At 40.8% G+C, this 12,904-nt stretch overlaps 1 protein-coding gene across 2 annotated transcripts in view; it reads right to left on the bottom strand.

Annotated features, from left to right (window-relative positions):
- The window catches only part of agbl1 (AGBL carboxypeptidase 1), a 252,237-nt gene that overhangs the window by 148,623 nt on the left and 90,710 nt on the right, over positions 1-12,904 (bottom strand). The window lies entirely within an intron of this gene.

The raw sequence follows: 12,904 nt of genomic DNA, 5'->3' as shown, positions 1-12,904 counted from the left end.
TGAGATAGGTGTTCTATGCATGTGATCCTGACCTTTTCCATAATGTACTGATTAGTGCTGACGACAAATAGGGAAAACTTAAAAAATCAAAAGTAACCAACTCTTATTTAAAGAGGAAGACAAACCTAGAACACAAAAACAAAATGAAGTTTGTTAATGAAAAATATTTAGCGATGAAGAGTAAAATTTCTCATACTCTTATATACAATGGAATGGATTGTGTTCTGTGTCTAAAAGGGTTAACATTGATTGATGGAGTTAGCACCACCATCTGTGACAATAGCATGAGTCTCTGGGTAAAACAATAGGAGCTGACAGGAGACTGATCCGAGTCTAACATTCTTCCTGCAGTCTCTGTATTAATAAACATCATGTTATTGTAAACACTAAATTGTTGCACTAATGTAATAAATTTTAAGTTGTTTGCTCAGCAACACTCTTCCAGTTGGACCAAAAAAAGGTGGCTACCCTCATCCATGCACTACTACTTCAGGCTTGAAGAAACTCACGCACACACAACATGGTGGCAGTGTTAGACCCTGCCACAACATACTGTGCTGCACTGACCAGCTCTAAGAGAGCTAAGAAAAATCAGTCTTAAGCTTTCATGAAATAACTAGAAAACAATTCATGGCCCATAAGACTGTAATTACTGATAACAGCAAAGTCCACGTCGCTCATAGTAAGATCCAACATTTTAAAAAATTCAAAGAATAACACAGAAAACATTTCGGACCTGACAGTGAGGCTACTATAGTGAAATTCAGAAGAGACTGGAATGTTGTAGGCAACACGAGGTCAGGTAAAGTTACCATAAACGCAGAGAGCCACTCTTCCATTAGAGAGACAAGAAAGATGACTGATGGCGTTTGACCTGAGGGTCAACTCACCTCAGGCAAGGTGAGAGGTTGAGAAGGAGAGCCCTTCATGGTAAGCTCAGCTGGTGCGGAAGTTGAACCCATATTATTGGCATCAATCCCCAATGCAAACCAACCATCTGACCAAGTGAGTTAACCAGCCCCTGAGCTGTGGTCAGATTTATTAAGTCTTTACTCCAGAGAAAATCATTCAGGTAGTGAGTAAAGCAGAGTTTTGGATGAAAAACAGATCAATTCTAAAAGGAGAGAATAAAACTTGGTACAGGAGCTCAATGGAATATCTTCATTGCCTAAGGTACAAACCACAAAGTAAAAAAAACAAGAAAAGTCAATGCAGCAGATATCAGACATTAAAAGACATTGCCAATGCTATGGACCAAAGAATCTTCACACAAACAGTGCCCAGTTTTAAAATATGACTGCTTGCATTGTGAGAAATGTGTCAAAGCAGGAAGTTGCCATAAAAAAGCAAAAGACCAAAGAAGTACCCATACAAAGAGATAATTGAAGTGGAACAGTCTTTAGTAGAAAATAACCTGAAAGTTTGCTTAAGGGAAATCAGTGAACCAGCCCAAGTATTTAGCAGGCAGATATTTATGTCAATGGGCATTTCACAAATGTCAAGTTAGACTCGGGAGCAAGTGTTACAATGTTATCAGATAGTGAGTTCCGGTTGACAAAGTACTGCTTACAGCCATAAGAAGCTCAGCTATATGGTTTGGAGAAATTATATTGAATGTTAAATGCTTGCTACAAGCAACTCTCCTACCTAGGGGACACCAGACATGTAATTCACCACCAAGGATTATCATGACTTAACAGAAGAATGGTATTGATCTCAAACTTACTCAGAAGTGAAAATGTTCTACACAAAATGTTAAGTCAAGCCAATATGAAATTATACTAGTCTCCAGAAACTCAGTGGAAATTAAACAAAAAAGTGAACCCTTAGGTTAGTTATGTTGGAATAATGAAAAGGTGAGACTATTGTGGTATGGCTGAGATGTTTTCTCCACTATCAAAACTGAATAGAGTTCTGACTCCAAGTGGCAACAACATTTGAGACTAAATCCAAGTGAAAAGGCAGCAACTGAATCATTTCCATCACTTGAGATGATGTGCAATGATAGACCAACAATCGAGCCATCTACAAGTAAATGAAGTCAGATTGCTACACTGAACATTAAACAACTATCTGCTCCAAACTAAAGCCTGTCATTAGAAGCTGAGATAATTAGGAATGAAAAAGATCAAGCAAAATATCTGGCCTCTCCACTTTCCCAAACAATAGTAAAGAGTATCACATCAAGCAAGAAGTAATCTCCAAGTAACAAAAAAATGTGGGAGTGAACATGATAGTTTCACCAATAACTTGATCATTGAGAAGGAAGGTAAAAGCCTGCAATATTCAAGTAATTGGAGTAATGTTTGTATATTTCAGCACAAGACTATATGTGAAATAGGAAAAGCATTCCATTGACACTAATGAAAAATGTGGTCCATATACAACTCTATACAACATCACTAACAAGAGATAAACCACATGCAAAGGTCCAACATCCTGCAAAGAAAACAGCTGCAACATCCAGCTTCTATAGTAAGAACCACACAAGCAACTTCAAAAAGTCACTAATTTTTCATGAGAGAAATATAAAAAGTTAAAGACCCTCCAATTCAAGAAAATATTATAGATCTCAGATCATTAGGATGAAAATCTAAGTCTACCATCTTATTACCAACAAATTACCATTATGCCAAGTCTGAAGAGAACACATTTAGAACATTACTGAAATATTCAGATCATCTGAATTTATAAAGTCAAAGTCTTTGGGAGAGATGGGATCATGTGAAATGTAAAACAATAATTGTAAGGAAAAAAAGAATTGTGGAGGGGGAGTATATGAGTCTGAAAAGATCTAAAAAGCTTAATGTGTGATTGAATGCAACAAGCACGTCATATTTTGATGGCATCTTGAGAATTTGAACAGAGTAATGAAGGAGCCGGTAGTAACACAAGTCATATTCACATAACTGGTAAATAGTTGTAATAATAAAGTTTGTATTGTTTTCCCAGTAAGATTTTTTATGCTATACCATTTAGGGGCTGAATGAACCCGAAGACTCAACACATTCCACTCTCAGTGCCTGTGCTGAGTGAATTTTAAAGTGTTAGTCCTCACTAGATATAAACTCTACTTTCTAAACTTTACAACGCTATATTTTCTTCAGTCTTAGTGTGGAATGCTCTGGTAGATTTCTTTGAAAGCGAAAAAGAACAGTCATTGAATTTTGATCCAAATTTGCAAAACTTTTGAGTTTTTTTAAATTCATGCCAAACCATATTGTTTTGTTCTAAAACACTCTGACTCACAGGAAAAGAGAAAGAACAAGATGAAACTACAGATTTATCATTAAACTGTGTGTAAGTGTGCCAGATCCTTGAATCATGTTAACAGTTAGAACATTTCTCTTCACTCCAGTCAGTTAGCGTAAGCAATACAACTGTCTTCATGAAAGTCAATATTAACAATTCCTGCTTCATGTTTGAGTAAATGGTTTTGCCAATATCACACTGTTGCTTATTGTGAAATCGCATTATGACTGTAGCATCAAATTTTATGGAGAATTTTGAAATTCAGCAGTCAATCTCTAGTTCAAGAGATGTGTACACTAATTGTCAACAACATTAATATAACTATGTCACATTATGTGAAGCCCATTTAAAGTATAAATGATTTGATGTGGTTTCAAATCCATTTTAACATTTAGACAAAGGAATTTGCCCACAACAGTTGAACTACATGAATATAAAATTTACTTCAACAACACAATCCCCTCAAGCTGCTGAATTATGAAACTGCTGTGAAACCAGAGTTAGTGAGATGCATGAAAACATGAAGTGTCGAAAACCATATTAAACTCCAACACACTGCAGACAGATCAACAATGTATTTTATTTATGGGAAAAAGTGCATGTATTGTATTGAGTACCTCACTGTTACAGTGTATAAATATTTATCATAATAATTCATCTTGCACTGGAAGTTCAAAAGAAGTATAGTAGTTACAAGTACATGAATCAAAAGAGTATATTCCAGAGACAGCATGCAAATTATAAACTGCACATGACATGTAGCTAATGCCACAGTACATAAAGCCACAGGATATAATGCTGCAGTAACCAGACTATCAACTTCAGCCAAGAATGATCAGTTTAAAAAAATGCTTACTATGTAAATATTCAAGTAAACAGCTCAAACCAAGTCATGCTGCAAAATGGTTTTGAGAAAAATGGCCTTACAAACCAAGCTTTATAGCTTTCATTCTATTGGGGACAGGGTGTTAATGCTTCAATAAAGAGCAATATGAAATGAGATGGTAAAAACACATCAATGCAGGTTTACCATTTCTCAAATTTGATTTACAAACATATGGAATAGGAGCAGAAGTCAACTATTTGGTCCCTGGGTCCTGTCCACTATTCAATAAGATCATGGCTGATCTGTCCGTGCTTTGAGTTCCACACTCCCTTCTGCCCCACTAATCTGTGATTCACTTGTGTAGCAAGTATCCATCCATCTCCACTTTCAAAATATTCAATGGCCCACCCTCCACCACCTTCTGCAGCAGAGAGTTCCAAAGTCACAGTCCTCTGACTGAATAAGACTTCTCTTCAAAAAAAAAACCAAAGAACTGCAGATGCTGGAAATCAGAAACACAAAGAGAAACTGCTGGAAAAACTCAGCAGGTCTGACAGCATCTGTGGAGAGAAAGCAGAGTTAACGTTTCGGGTCCAGTGACTCTTCTTCAGAACATTCTGAGTTGCTGCCAGACTCGATGAGCTTTTCCAGGAATTTCTGGTTGTTTTTAAGATTTCTCTTCATCTCTGTTCAAAAGGGCAACCCTTAATTTTAAAACAGGACTCACCAACCAGCTGAACCATCCCCTCCACATTTACCTTAACACTCTTCAGAATTTTATACACTCCAATCAAGTCATCTCTCACTCTTCAAAACTCTCCATAACAAGCCCAGTTTGTTCAACCATTCCTCATAACACAACCATTCTTTTCCCAGACGTCAATATTGAAAATGTTCTCTCTATCCCTTCAATGCTCTTACATCCTTCCTTAAATATGGAAAGCAAAACTGCACACAGTGTTCAAAATATGGACTCGAGTGATGGCCCGTTTGAATGAAGCATAATATTCTTACCTTGATGTTCAATTCCTCTCATAGAGGTTCGTATCCATTTTATCTTCTAATTACTTGCTCTACCTGCATGTTAACTTTTTGTCTGACATCACTCAGTACCTGAGAATTCTGCTGCTGTTTTCTGTTGTGCCTGCCAAAGTGAACATTTCACATTTTTCCACATTACACTCCAACTCCAGACTCAATCTATCGATACCTGTTTGCATCCTCTTCTTGCCCTCTTCACAACATGTTTTTCAACCTATATCTGCAAACTTAGGTACCACTTAACTTCACTCCCCTCATCTAAGTTGTTGATGTGAATTGTAAAATGCTGAGAACCCTGCCCACACCCGTGCAGAATTCCACTCCTCGCTTCCTGCCAATCAGAGAAAAAACGCTCATTAATCCATTTGCACAGTTTTCTGCCAGCCAGACAATTTTCTGTGTTAATATGTTACCTCCTACTCACACGTTGCTCATTGACATTTTATGTGGTGGCTTCTGAAACTTTAAGTACTGCACATAAATAAATTCCCCTTGTTATGGACTCCCTCAAAACATTTCAAGAAAGTAGCCCAGACCCTAACTTTGTTAGTTGTTTTAGGCTGGTGTAACAGGGATATTCCAGGAGAGATGCAGCTGGTCAAATCACTTCGTTTTGAACAAAACAGAATTTATTTACAAGATTATTGAATGAAACACAAACAAAAGAGAACAGAATACGAAGTAACGTAACCTATCCAAAAACCCAACAGATCATCCCAACTTAATGATGCTGTTCCAAATACTTGTAACAATCTCCCTTTGCACAAAAGGTAAAACCAAACACAGCGTCTTACAGGAAAGATGTCGGAGAGACAGGGAGAGACAGGGAGAGACAGGGAGAGAGAGGGAGAGAGAGGGGGAGAGAGGGGGAGAGAGGGGGAGAGAGGGGGAGAGAGGGGGAGAGAGGGGGAGAGAGGGGGAGAGAGGGGGAGAGAGGGGGAGAGAGGGGGAGAGAGGGGGAGAGAGGGGGAGAGAGGGGGAGAGAGGGGGAGAGAGGGGGAGAGAGGGGGAGAGAGGGGGAGAGAGGGGGAGAGAGGGGGAGAGAGGGGGAGAGAGGGGGAGAGAGGGGGAGAGAGGGGGAGAGAGGGGGAGAGAGGGGGAGAGAGGGGGAGAGAGGGGGAGAGAGGGGGAGAGAGGGGGAGAGAGGGGGAGAGAGGGGGAGAGAGGGGGAGAGAGGGGGAGAGAGGGGGAGAGAGGGGGGGAGAGGGGGGGAGAGGGGGGGAGAGGGGGGGAGAGGGGGGGAGAGGGGGGGAGAGGGGGGGAGAGGGGGGGAGAGGGGGGGAGAGGGGGGGAGAGGGGGGGAGAGGGGGGGAGAGGGGGGAGAGGGGGGGAGAGGGGGAGAGAGGGGGGGAGAGGGGGGGAGAGGGAGGGAGAGGGAGGGAGAGGGAGGGAGAGGGAGGGAGAGGGAGGGAGAGGGAGGGAGAGGGAGGGAGAGGGAGGGAGAGGATCAGCCTGGACCTGCTTCTCTTGAGCCCAGCAGCTTCCCAATACCACTGACTGACTGCCAAAACCAAACCAAACCAGAGAAAAGCTGAGCTGGGAGAATCAGCTGCTCCATTTTAATTGTAGAGGATTTTTTCTTAAATCTTGAAAGCCGTTTACTTGAGGCAGTATCTGTTAGCTATAAACAAATTGGCCCTAAAACCCTTCTAAGCGCAGACTTTCAGAGTCTGTGTCTTTTACGACCTCCTGAAAAAAAAGCCAAGGACACTATAAGTTTGTTAAAGGAGCAACACTTCCCCCCCTTAAAAGTAATGAACAATCAAAATCCAAAGATGATTTATTTCTTAATTGTTAAGTGTTACTACTCGACAACACACATATACATTATATTGACTATAAACGTGTAAACATGCACAACTACATTCTGTTTTAGTCTGTTTTACTCCTGCCACCAAACACCTCCTGTCTCTCACTCGAGTTTCGACAATGCGTCGACAATCACATTTGCTCATCCTGCCACATGCACAATTTTCAAATTGAACAGCTGAAACAACAAGCACCATCTAAACAGTCTGGCATTTTTGACCTTAACTTTTTCCACAATCTTCAATAGGCTATGGTCAGTGTGTTTGATTGTCTGAGATATGTTACTGGTAACGTAAACATTGAAATGCTGAAACGCTAACACCAAGCTCAAAGTCTCCTTCTCAACTCAAATATTTCTGCTGATGAATGTTCAATTTCCTGGACAAATATCAGATAGGTCTTTTTATCTTCTCGTCATCTTCCTGCAAGAGTACAGCATCGACACCCACACCCACATGACTATAGCATCGATAGCCATTTTGTGTGGCTTTGCATAATTATGTATGGCTAATACTGGGGCAGTGGTTAACACAGCTTTCAGGCTGTCAAATGCCTTCTGACAGTCTGCTGTCCACTGAAACTTTTTGCCTTTCTTTAGCAATTCAGTGGGTAGAGCAGTCAGACTGCTAAAATTTGGTACGAATTTTCGATAAAACCCACTCAATCCCAGGAATCATAGTACTGCTCTTTTTGTTGATCATATGGGAAATTCACAACTACCTTTGTTTTTGCATCCCATGCAGCCATTTATCCATCTCTAATAACATGGCCCAAGGTGGTGACTTGGACTTTCGCAAATCACGTTTTACCAGGTTTATCACCAAACCTGCCTCCCAAAGTCCATCGAACAAGTCTAATAAATGTTGTAAATGTTCCTTCCATGTGTGTGACTGAAAATCACCAGGTCATCAATGTATATGACACAATTGGGCAATCCGACAATGACCTCATTGGTTAGTCTCTGAAATGTGGAAGAAGCATTTTTCATACCAAATGGCATTACTTTAAACTGATATCATCCATTTGGCATTACAAAAGCCAAAATTGCCTTCACTCTTTCTGACACAGTTACCTGCCAGAATCCTCTGAGCAAGTGCAACTTAGAAATATAAGCTCCTTGTCCCACCTTTTCAACACAGCCTTCCAAATGCGGAATCAAATATGCATCAGTCATTGTAACTGCATTGACTTTGCGATGGTCCACACACAACCTTTAGGCACCATTTGGTTTTGGCACCATTACTATGGGTGAGCTCCAGTCACTGTAGGCATTCAATCTCCTTTTGATCCTGTGCCAATTTTAGATGGTTATATCTATAAGGATGTTGCTTCATCGGAACAGCATCTCTTATATCTACATTGTGCATAATTAGGTTAGTACTTCCCAGTTTATTTCTACATAGCTCCCCATGTGATAGTAACAACTCTTTCAGGTCATTTTGGTTCTCCTTGGAAGATAACTCAATAATTTATCCCAATTTTTCACAACTTCGTCATTGTCCAATTTAATTTGAAGAATATCCAATTCAGAATCCTTTGAACTTGATTCTTCCCTCTGTGTCGTGACCAATAACACATTCACCTCTTGCTTTCCTTCATCGTCAAAAGAGCCTCTGAGCATATTCACATGACACACTTTGCGAGATTTCTTTCTGTCTGGAGTCCTTATCAAATAGTTCACCTCACTCAATTTCCTTTTGACTTGATAAGGTCCAGTAAACCTGGCTTTTAAAGGTTCACCTATCACTGGATATAACACTAACACTTTATTTCCAAAAGCAAACTTGAGTTTTTGATTTCCTGTCTGCTTCCTGTATCATGAGGAAAAGGGTTATGGATAGGATGAGTCAGCTGACCACGGCACCATGGTGCAGAAGGCCACTCAAGGAGGGGAGCAAAAAGACAAGTAGTTGTTATAGGGGATTCTATAATTAGGGGGACAGATAGTATCCTTTGCAAACTGGATCAGGAGTCCCGCATGGTGTGTTGCCTGCCTGGTGCCAGGGTGCAGGACATCTCTGACTGGCTTGAAAGGATATTGGAGCAGGAGGGAGAGGTTCCAGTTATTGTGGTCCACGTTGGCACAACCACCATAGGCAAGGCAAGGAAGGAGGGCCTGTTTGGGGAGTATCAAGCACTAGGAAGGAAATTGAAGAACAGGTCCTTGAGGGTCATAATCTCTGGATTACTACCCAAGCCAAGTGCTAATTGGCACAGGGATAAGAAAGTTAGGGAAGTAAACATGTGGCTAAGAGATTGGTGTGGGAAAGAGGGATTCCATTTCATGGGACATTGGCATCAGTTTTGGAACTGGAGGGATTTGTACCGATGGAACGGTCTCCATCTGAACCAATCTGGAACCAGTGTTCTGATGAAAAGGACAAATAGGGGGGTGGTCACTAGGACTTCAAACTTGTGAGTCGACGGAGTGGGGGGGGGGGGGGTGGGAGGGAGGGAGAGGGAAAGTAACAGAGAGTATGGAGTCAAGTAGAAAGATAAGCCGCAGGTTAGCATGTGTGCAGTGTTTAAGTTCAAGACAGGCTAGGAATGAAGCAAAAAGCAAAGATAACTTAGGATATACTACTAGAGGTGATGGAAATAATGAGGATAAGAAAATTAGCATTAAGGTGCTTTACCTGAATGCTCGTAGTATTCATAACAAAGTAGATGAATTAACAGCAGAGATCATCGTGAATGATTATGATGTGGTAGGCATCACTGAGACATGGTTGCAGGGGGTTCAGGACTGGCAGTTAAACATCCAGGGATTTACAACTTATCGAAAAGACAGGGAGGTGGGCAGAGGGGGCCGGGGTGCCTTGTTAGTTAAAAATGAAATTAAATCTATGGCACTGAATGACATAGGGTCAGATGATATGGAGTCTGTGTGGATGGAATTGAGGAACCACAAAGGCAAAAAAACCATAATGGGAGTTATGTACAGACCTCCCAGCAGTGGTCAGGATCAGGGACGCTAGATGTACCAGGAAATAGATAGGGCATGTCAGAAAGGCAGGGTCACGGTGATCATGGGGGACTTCAATATGCAAATGGACTGGGTGAAAAATGTTGCCAGTGGATCAAAAGAAAGCAAATTCATGGAATGCTTTCAGGATGGCTTTTTGGAACAGCTGTAATGGAGCCCACAAGGGAGCAGGCTATTCTGGACTTAGTGTTATGTAATGAGCCCAACTTTATAAAAGATCTTAAAGTAAGGGAACACTTAGGAGGTAGCAATCATAATATGGTAGAGTTCAGTCTGCAGTTTGAACGAGAGAAGGCCAAATCGGATGTAATGGTGTTACAGGTTAATAAAGGTAATTACACGGGCAAGGGAGAGGAACTGACAAAAATTGACTGGAAGCAGAGCCTAGTGGGGAAGACAGTAGAGCAACAATGGCAGGAGTTTCTGAGTGTAACTGAGGACACAGTACGGAGGCTCATCCCAAAGAAAAGAAAGATTGTCCGATGGGGGATTAGAGAGCCATGGCTGACAAAGGAAGTCAGGAAATGTATCATATAAAAAGAGAGAGCCTATAAACATTGGGAAATCAGAAGATTGGGAAGACGACAAAAACAAACAGAGGATAACAAAAAGAGAAATAAGAAAGAAGAGGATCAAATATGAAGGTAAGCTGGTCAGTAATATTAGAAATGATAGTAAAAGTTTCTTTCAATACATAAGAAACAAACGAAAGGCAAAAGTAGAAATTGGGCCGCTCCAAATTGATGCAGGAAAGCTAGTGATGGGAGATAAGAAAATAGCTGAAGAACTTAATAAATACTTTGTGTCAGTCTTCACAGTGGAAGACATGAGTAATATCCCAACAATTAAGGAAAGTCAGAGGGCAGAGTTGAGTATGGTAGCCATTACAAAAGAGAAAGTGCTAGAAAAGCTAAAAGGTCTAAAAATTAATAAATCTCCTGGCGTGACTGGGCTATATCCTAGAAATCTGAGGTAGGTTGCTGAAGAAATAATGGGGGCATTGGCTGTGATCTTTCAAAAATCACTGAAGCTCCAGAGGATTGGAAAATCGCTGTTGTAATCCACTTGTTCAAGAAAGGATCAAGACAAAATATGGAAAACTATAGGCCAATTAGCCTAAGCTCAGCTATATGTAAAATTCTAGAATCCATCGTTAATTCTAAATTCTTGGAGGTGCAGGGTTGGATTAGAACAAGTCAGCATGGATTTAGTAAGGTCATGCCTGACAAGCCTGTTAAAATTTTTTGAAGAGGTAACAAGCAAGTTAGACCAGGGAAACCCAGTGGATGTTATCTACCTAGTCTTCCAAAAGGCCCTTGATAAGGTGCCTTATGGGAGGCCCCTGAGTAAGGTGAGGGCCCATGGTGTTCGAGGTGAGCTGCAGCTGTTCACTTTATATATTAATGATTTGGATGAAGGAACTGGGGGCATTCTGGCAAAGTTTGCCGATGATACGAAGTTAGGCGGACAGGCAGGTAGTTCTGAGGAGGTGGGGGTCTGCAAAAAGATTTAGACAGTTTAGGAAAGTGGTCCAAGAAATGGCTGATGAAATTCAATGTGAGCAAATGAGAGGTCTTGCAGTTTGGAAAAAAGAACACAGGCATAAGCTATTTTCTAAATGGTGAGAAAATTCATAAAGCCTCAGTACAAAGGGATCTGGGAATGCTAGTCTTGGATTCTTGAAAGGTTGACTTGCAGGTTGAGTCCATGATTAAGAAAGCAAATGTAATGTTGTCATTTATCTCAAGAGGGCTGTAATGTAAAAGCAGCAATGTGTTACTAAGACTTTATAAAGCTGCAGTTAGTCCTATTTAGAATACTGTGTCCAGTTTTGGTCACATTTACAGTTTTATGTCTTATGGTCTCATTGCAACCTAGAACAGCCCTCCATAGTATTCACCACTCCACCAACTTTCATGTCATCAGGAAACTTAATAACCCTCCCTTCCACTTCCTCATCCAAAACATTTATAAAAATCACAAACAGCAGAGGTTCCAGAACTGATCCCTGCAGAACACCACTGGTCACCAAGCTCCAGGCCGAATGATTTTCCATCTACTACCAATCTCTGTTTTCTATGGACCAGTCAATTTTGTATCCAGACTGCCAGATTTCTCTGAATCCCATGCCTCCTTACTTTCTGAATGAGCCTACCATGAGGAACCTTATCGATCACCTTACTAAAATCCATGTACACCATATCGACTGCTCTACCTTCAACAATGTGTTTTGTCACATTCTCAAAGAATCCAATAAAGGTTTGTGAGGCATGACCTGCCCCTCACAAAGCCATGCCGACTATTTCTAATCAAGCTAGGGATTCCATGAATTATGAATCCTGTCTCTCAAAATCCTCTCCAATAATTTGCCCAATACAGATGTAAGACTGCCTGGTCTGTAGTTCCCAGGATTATCCCTATTCCCTTTCTTGAACACGGAATAACATTTGCCACCCTCCAATAATCTGGCACTACTCTAGTGGACAGTGTGGATGCAAATATAATTTCCAAATGTGCAGCAATCTCTCCCCTCACTTCCTGTGGAAATCTTGGGTATATTTTGTCTGGTCCAGGGGACTTCTCTATCCTTATCTTTTTCAAAATTTTCAGCACATCTTCCTTCTTACTATCTTAATTTGAGATAAAATTCCGAATAAATGGAATGAAAGGTTAACAGCTGCTTGCAGGGGCACTGTAGCAAAATCAAAAGTTCAAATGAAATTTTAAAGTTTAAATTAAAATATAATTATGGGTGTAGACAATGTACTCTAGTTCAACATAGTTTGCCAATGAATTCTGTATGTTCCCTATCCAAGGCGACCATGCACAGGCAAAGCCTGTAATTATTTTCTTCTTATTAGCCTACCTTTCCAGGATATCTTCAGCTCCAGCAAGAGAGTTCACATCACCACCAGCCCAATAGGTTATCACCAACCTGTGCCACCTCTGGCCATGCAGGGAACACTTAGAAGAAATGCAAACTTAGAAAT

Source organism: Chiloscyllium punctatum, chromosome 48 (genome assembly GCF_047496795.1).
Source record: "Chiloscyllium punctatum isolate Juve2018m chromosome 48, sChiPun1.3, whole genome shotgun sequence".
Lineage (NCBI taxonomy): Eukaryota > Metazoa > Chordata > Chondrichthyes > Orectolobiformes > Hemiscylliidae > Chiloscyllium > Chiloscyllium punctatum.
The sequence above is the reverse complement of the archived record's forward strand: the minus strand, read 5'-3'. Positions and strand labels throughout refer to the sequence as shown.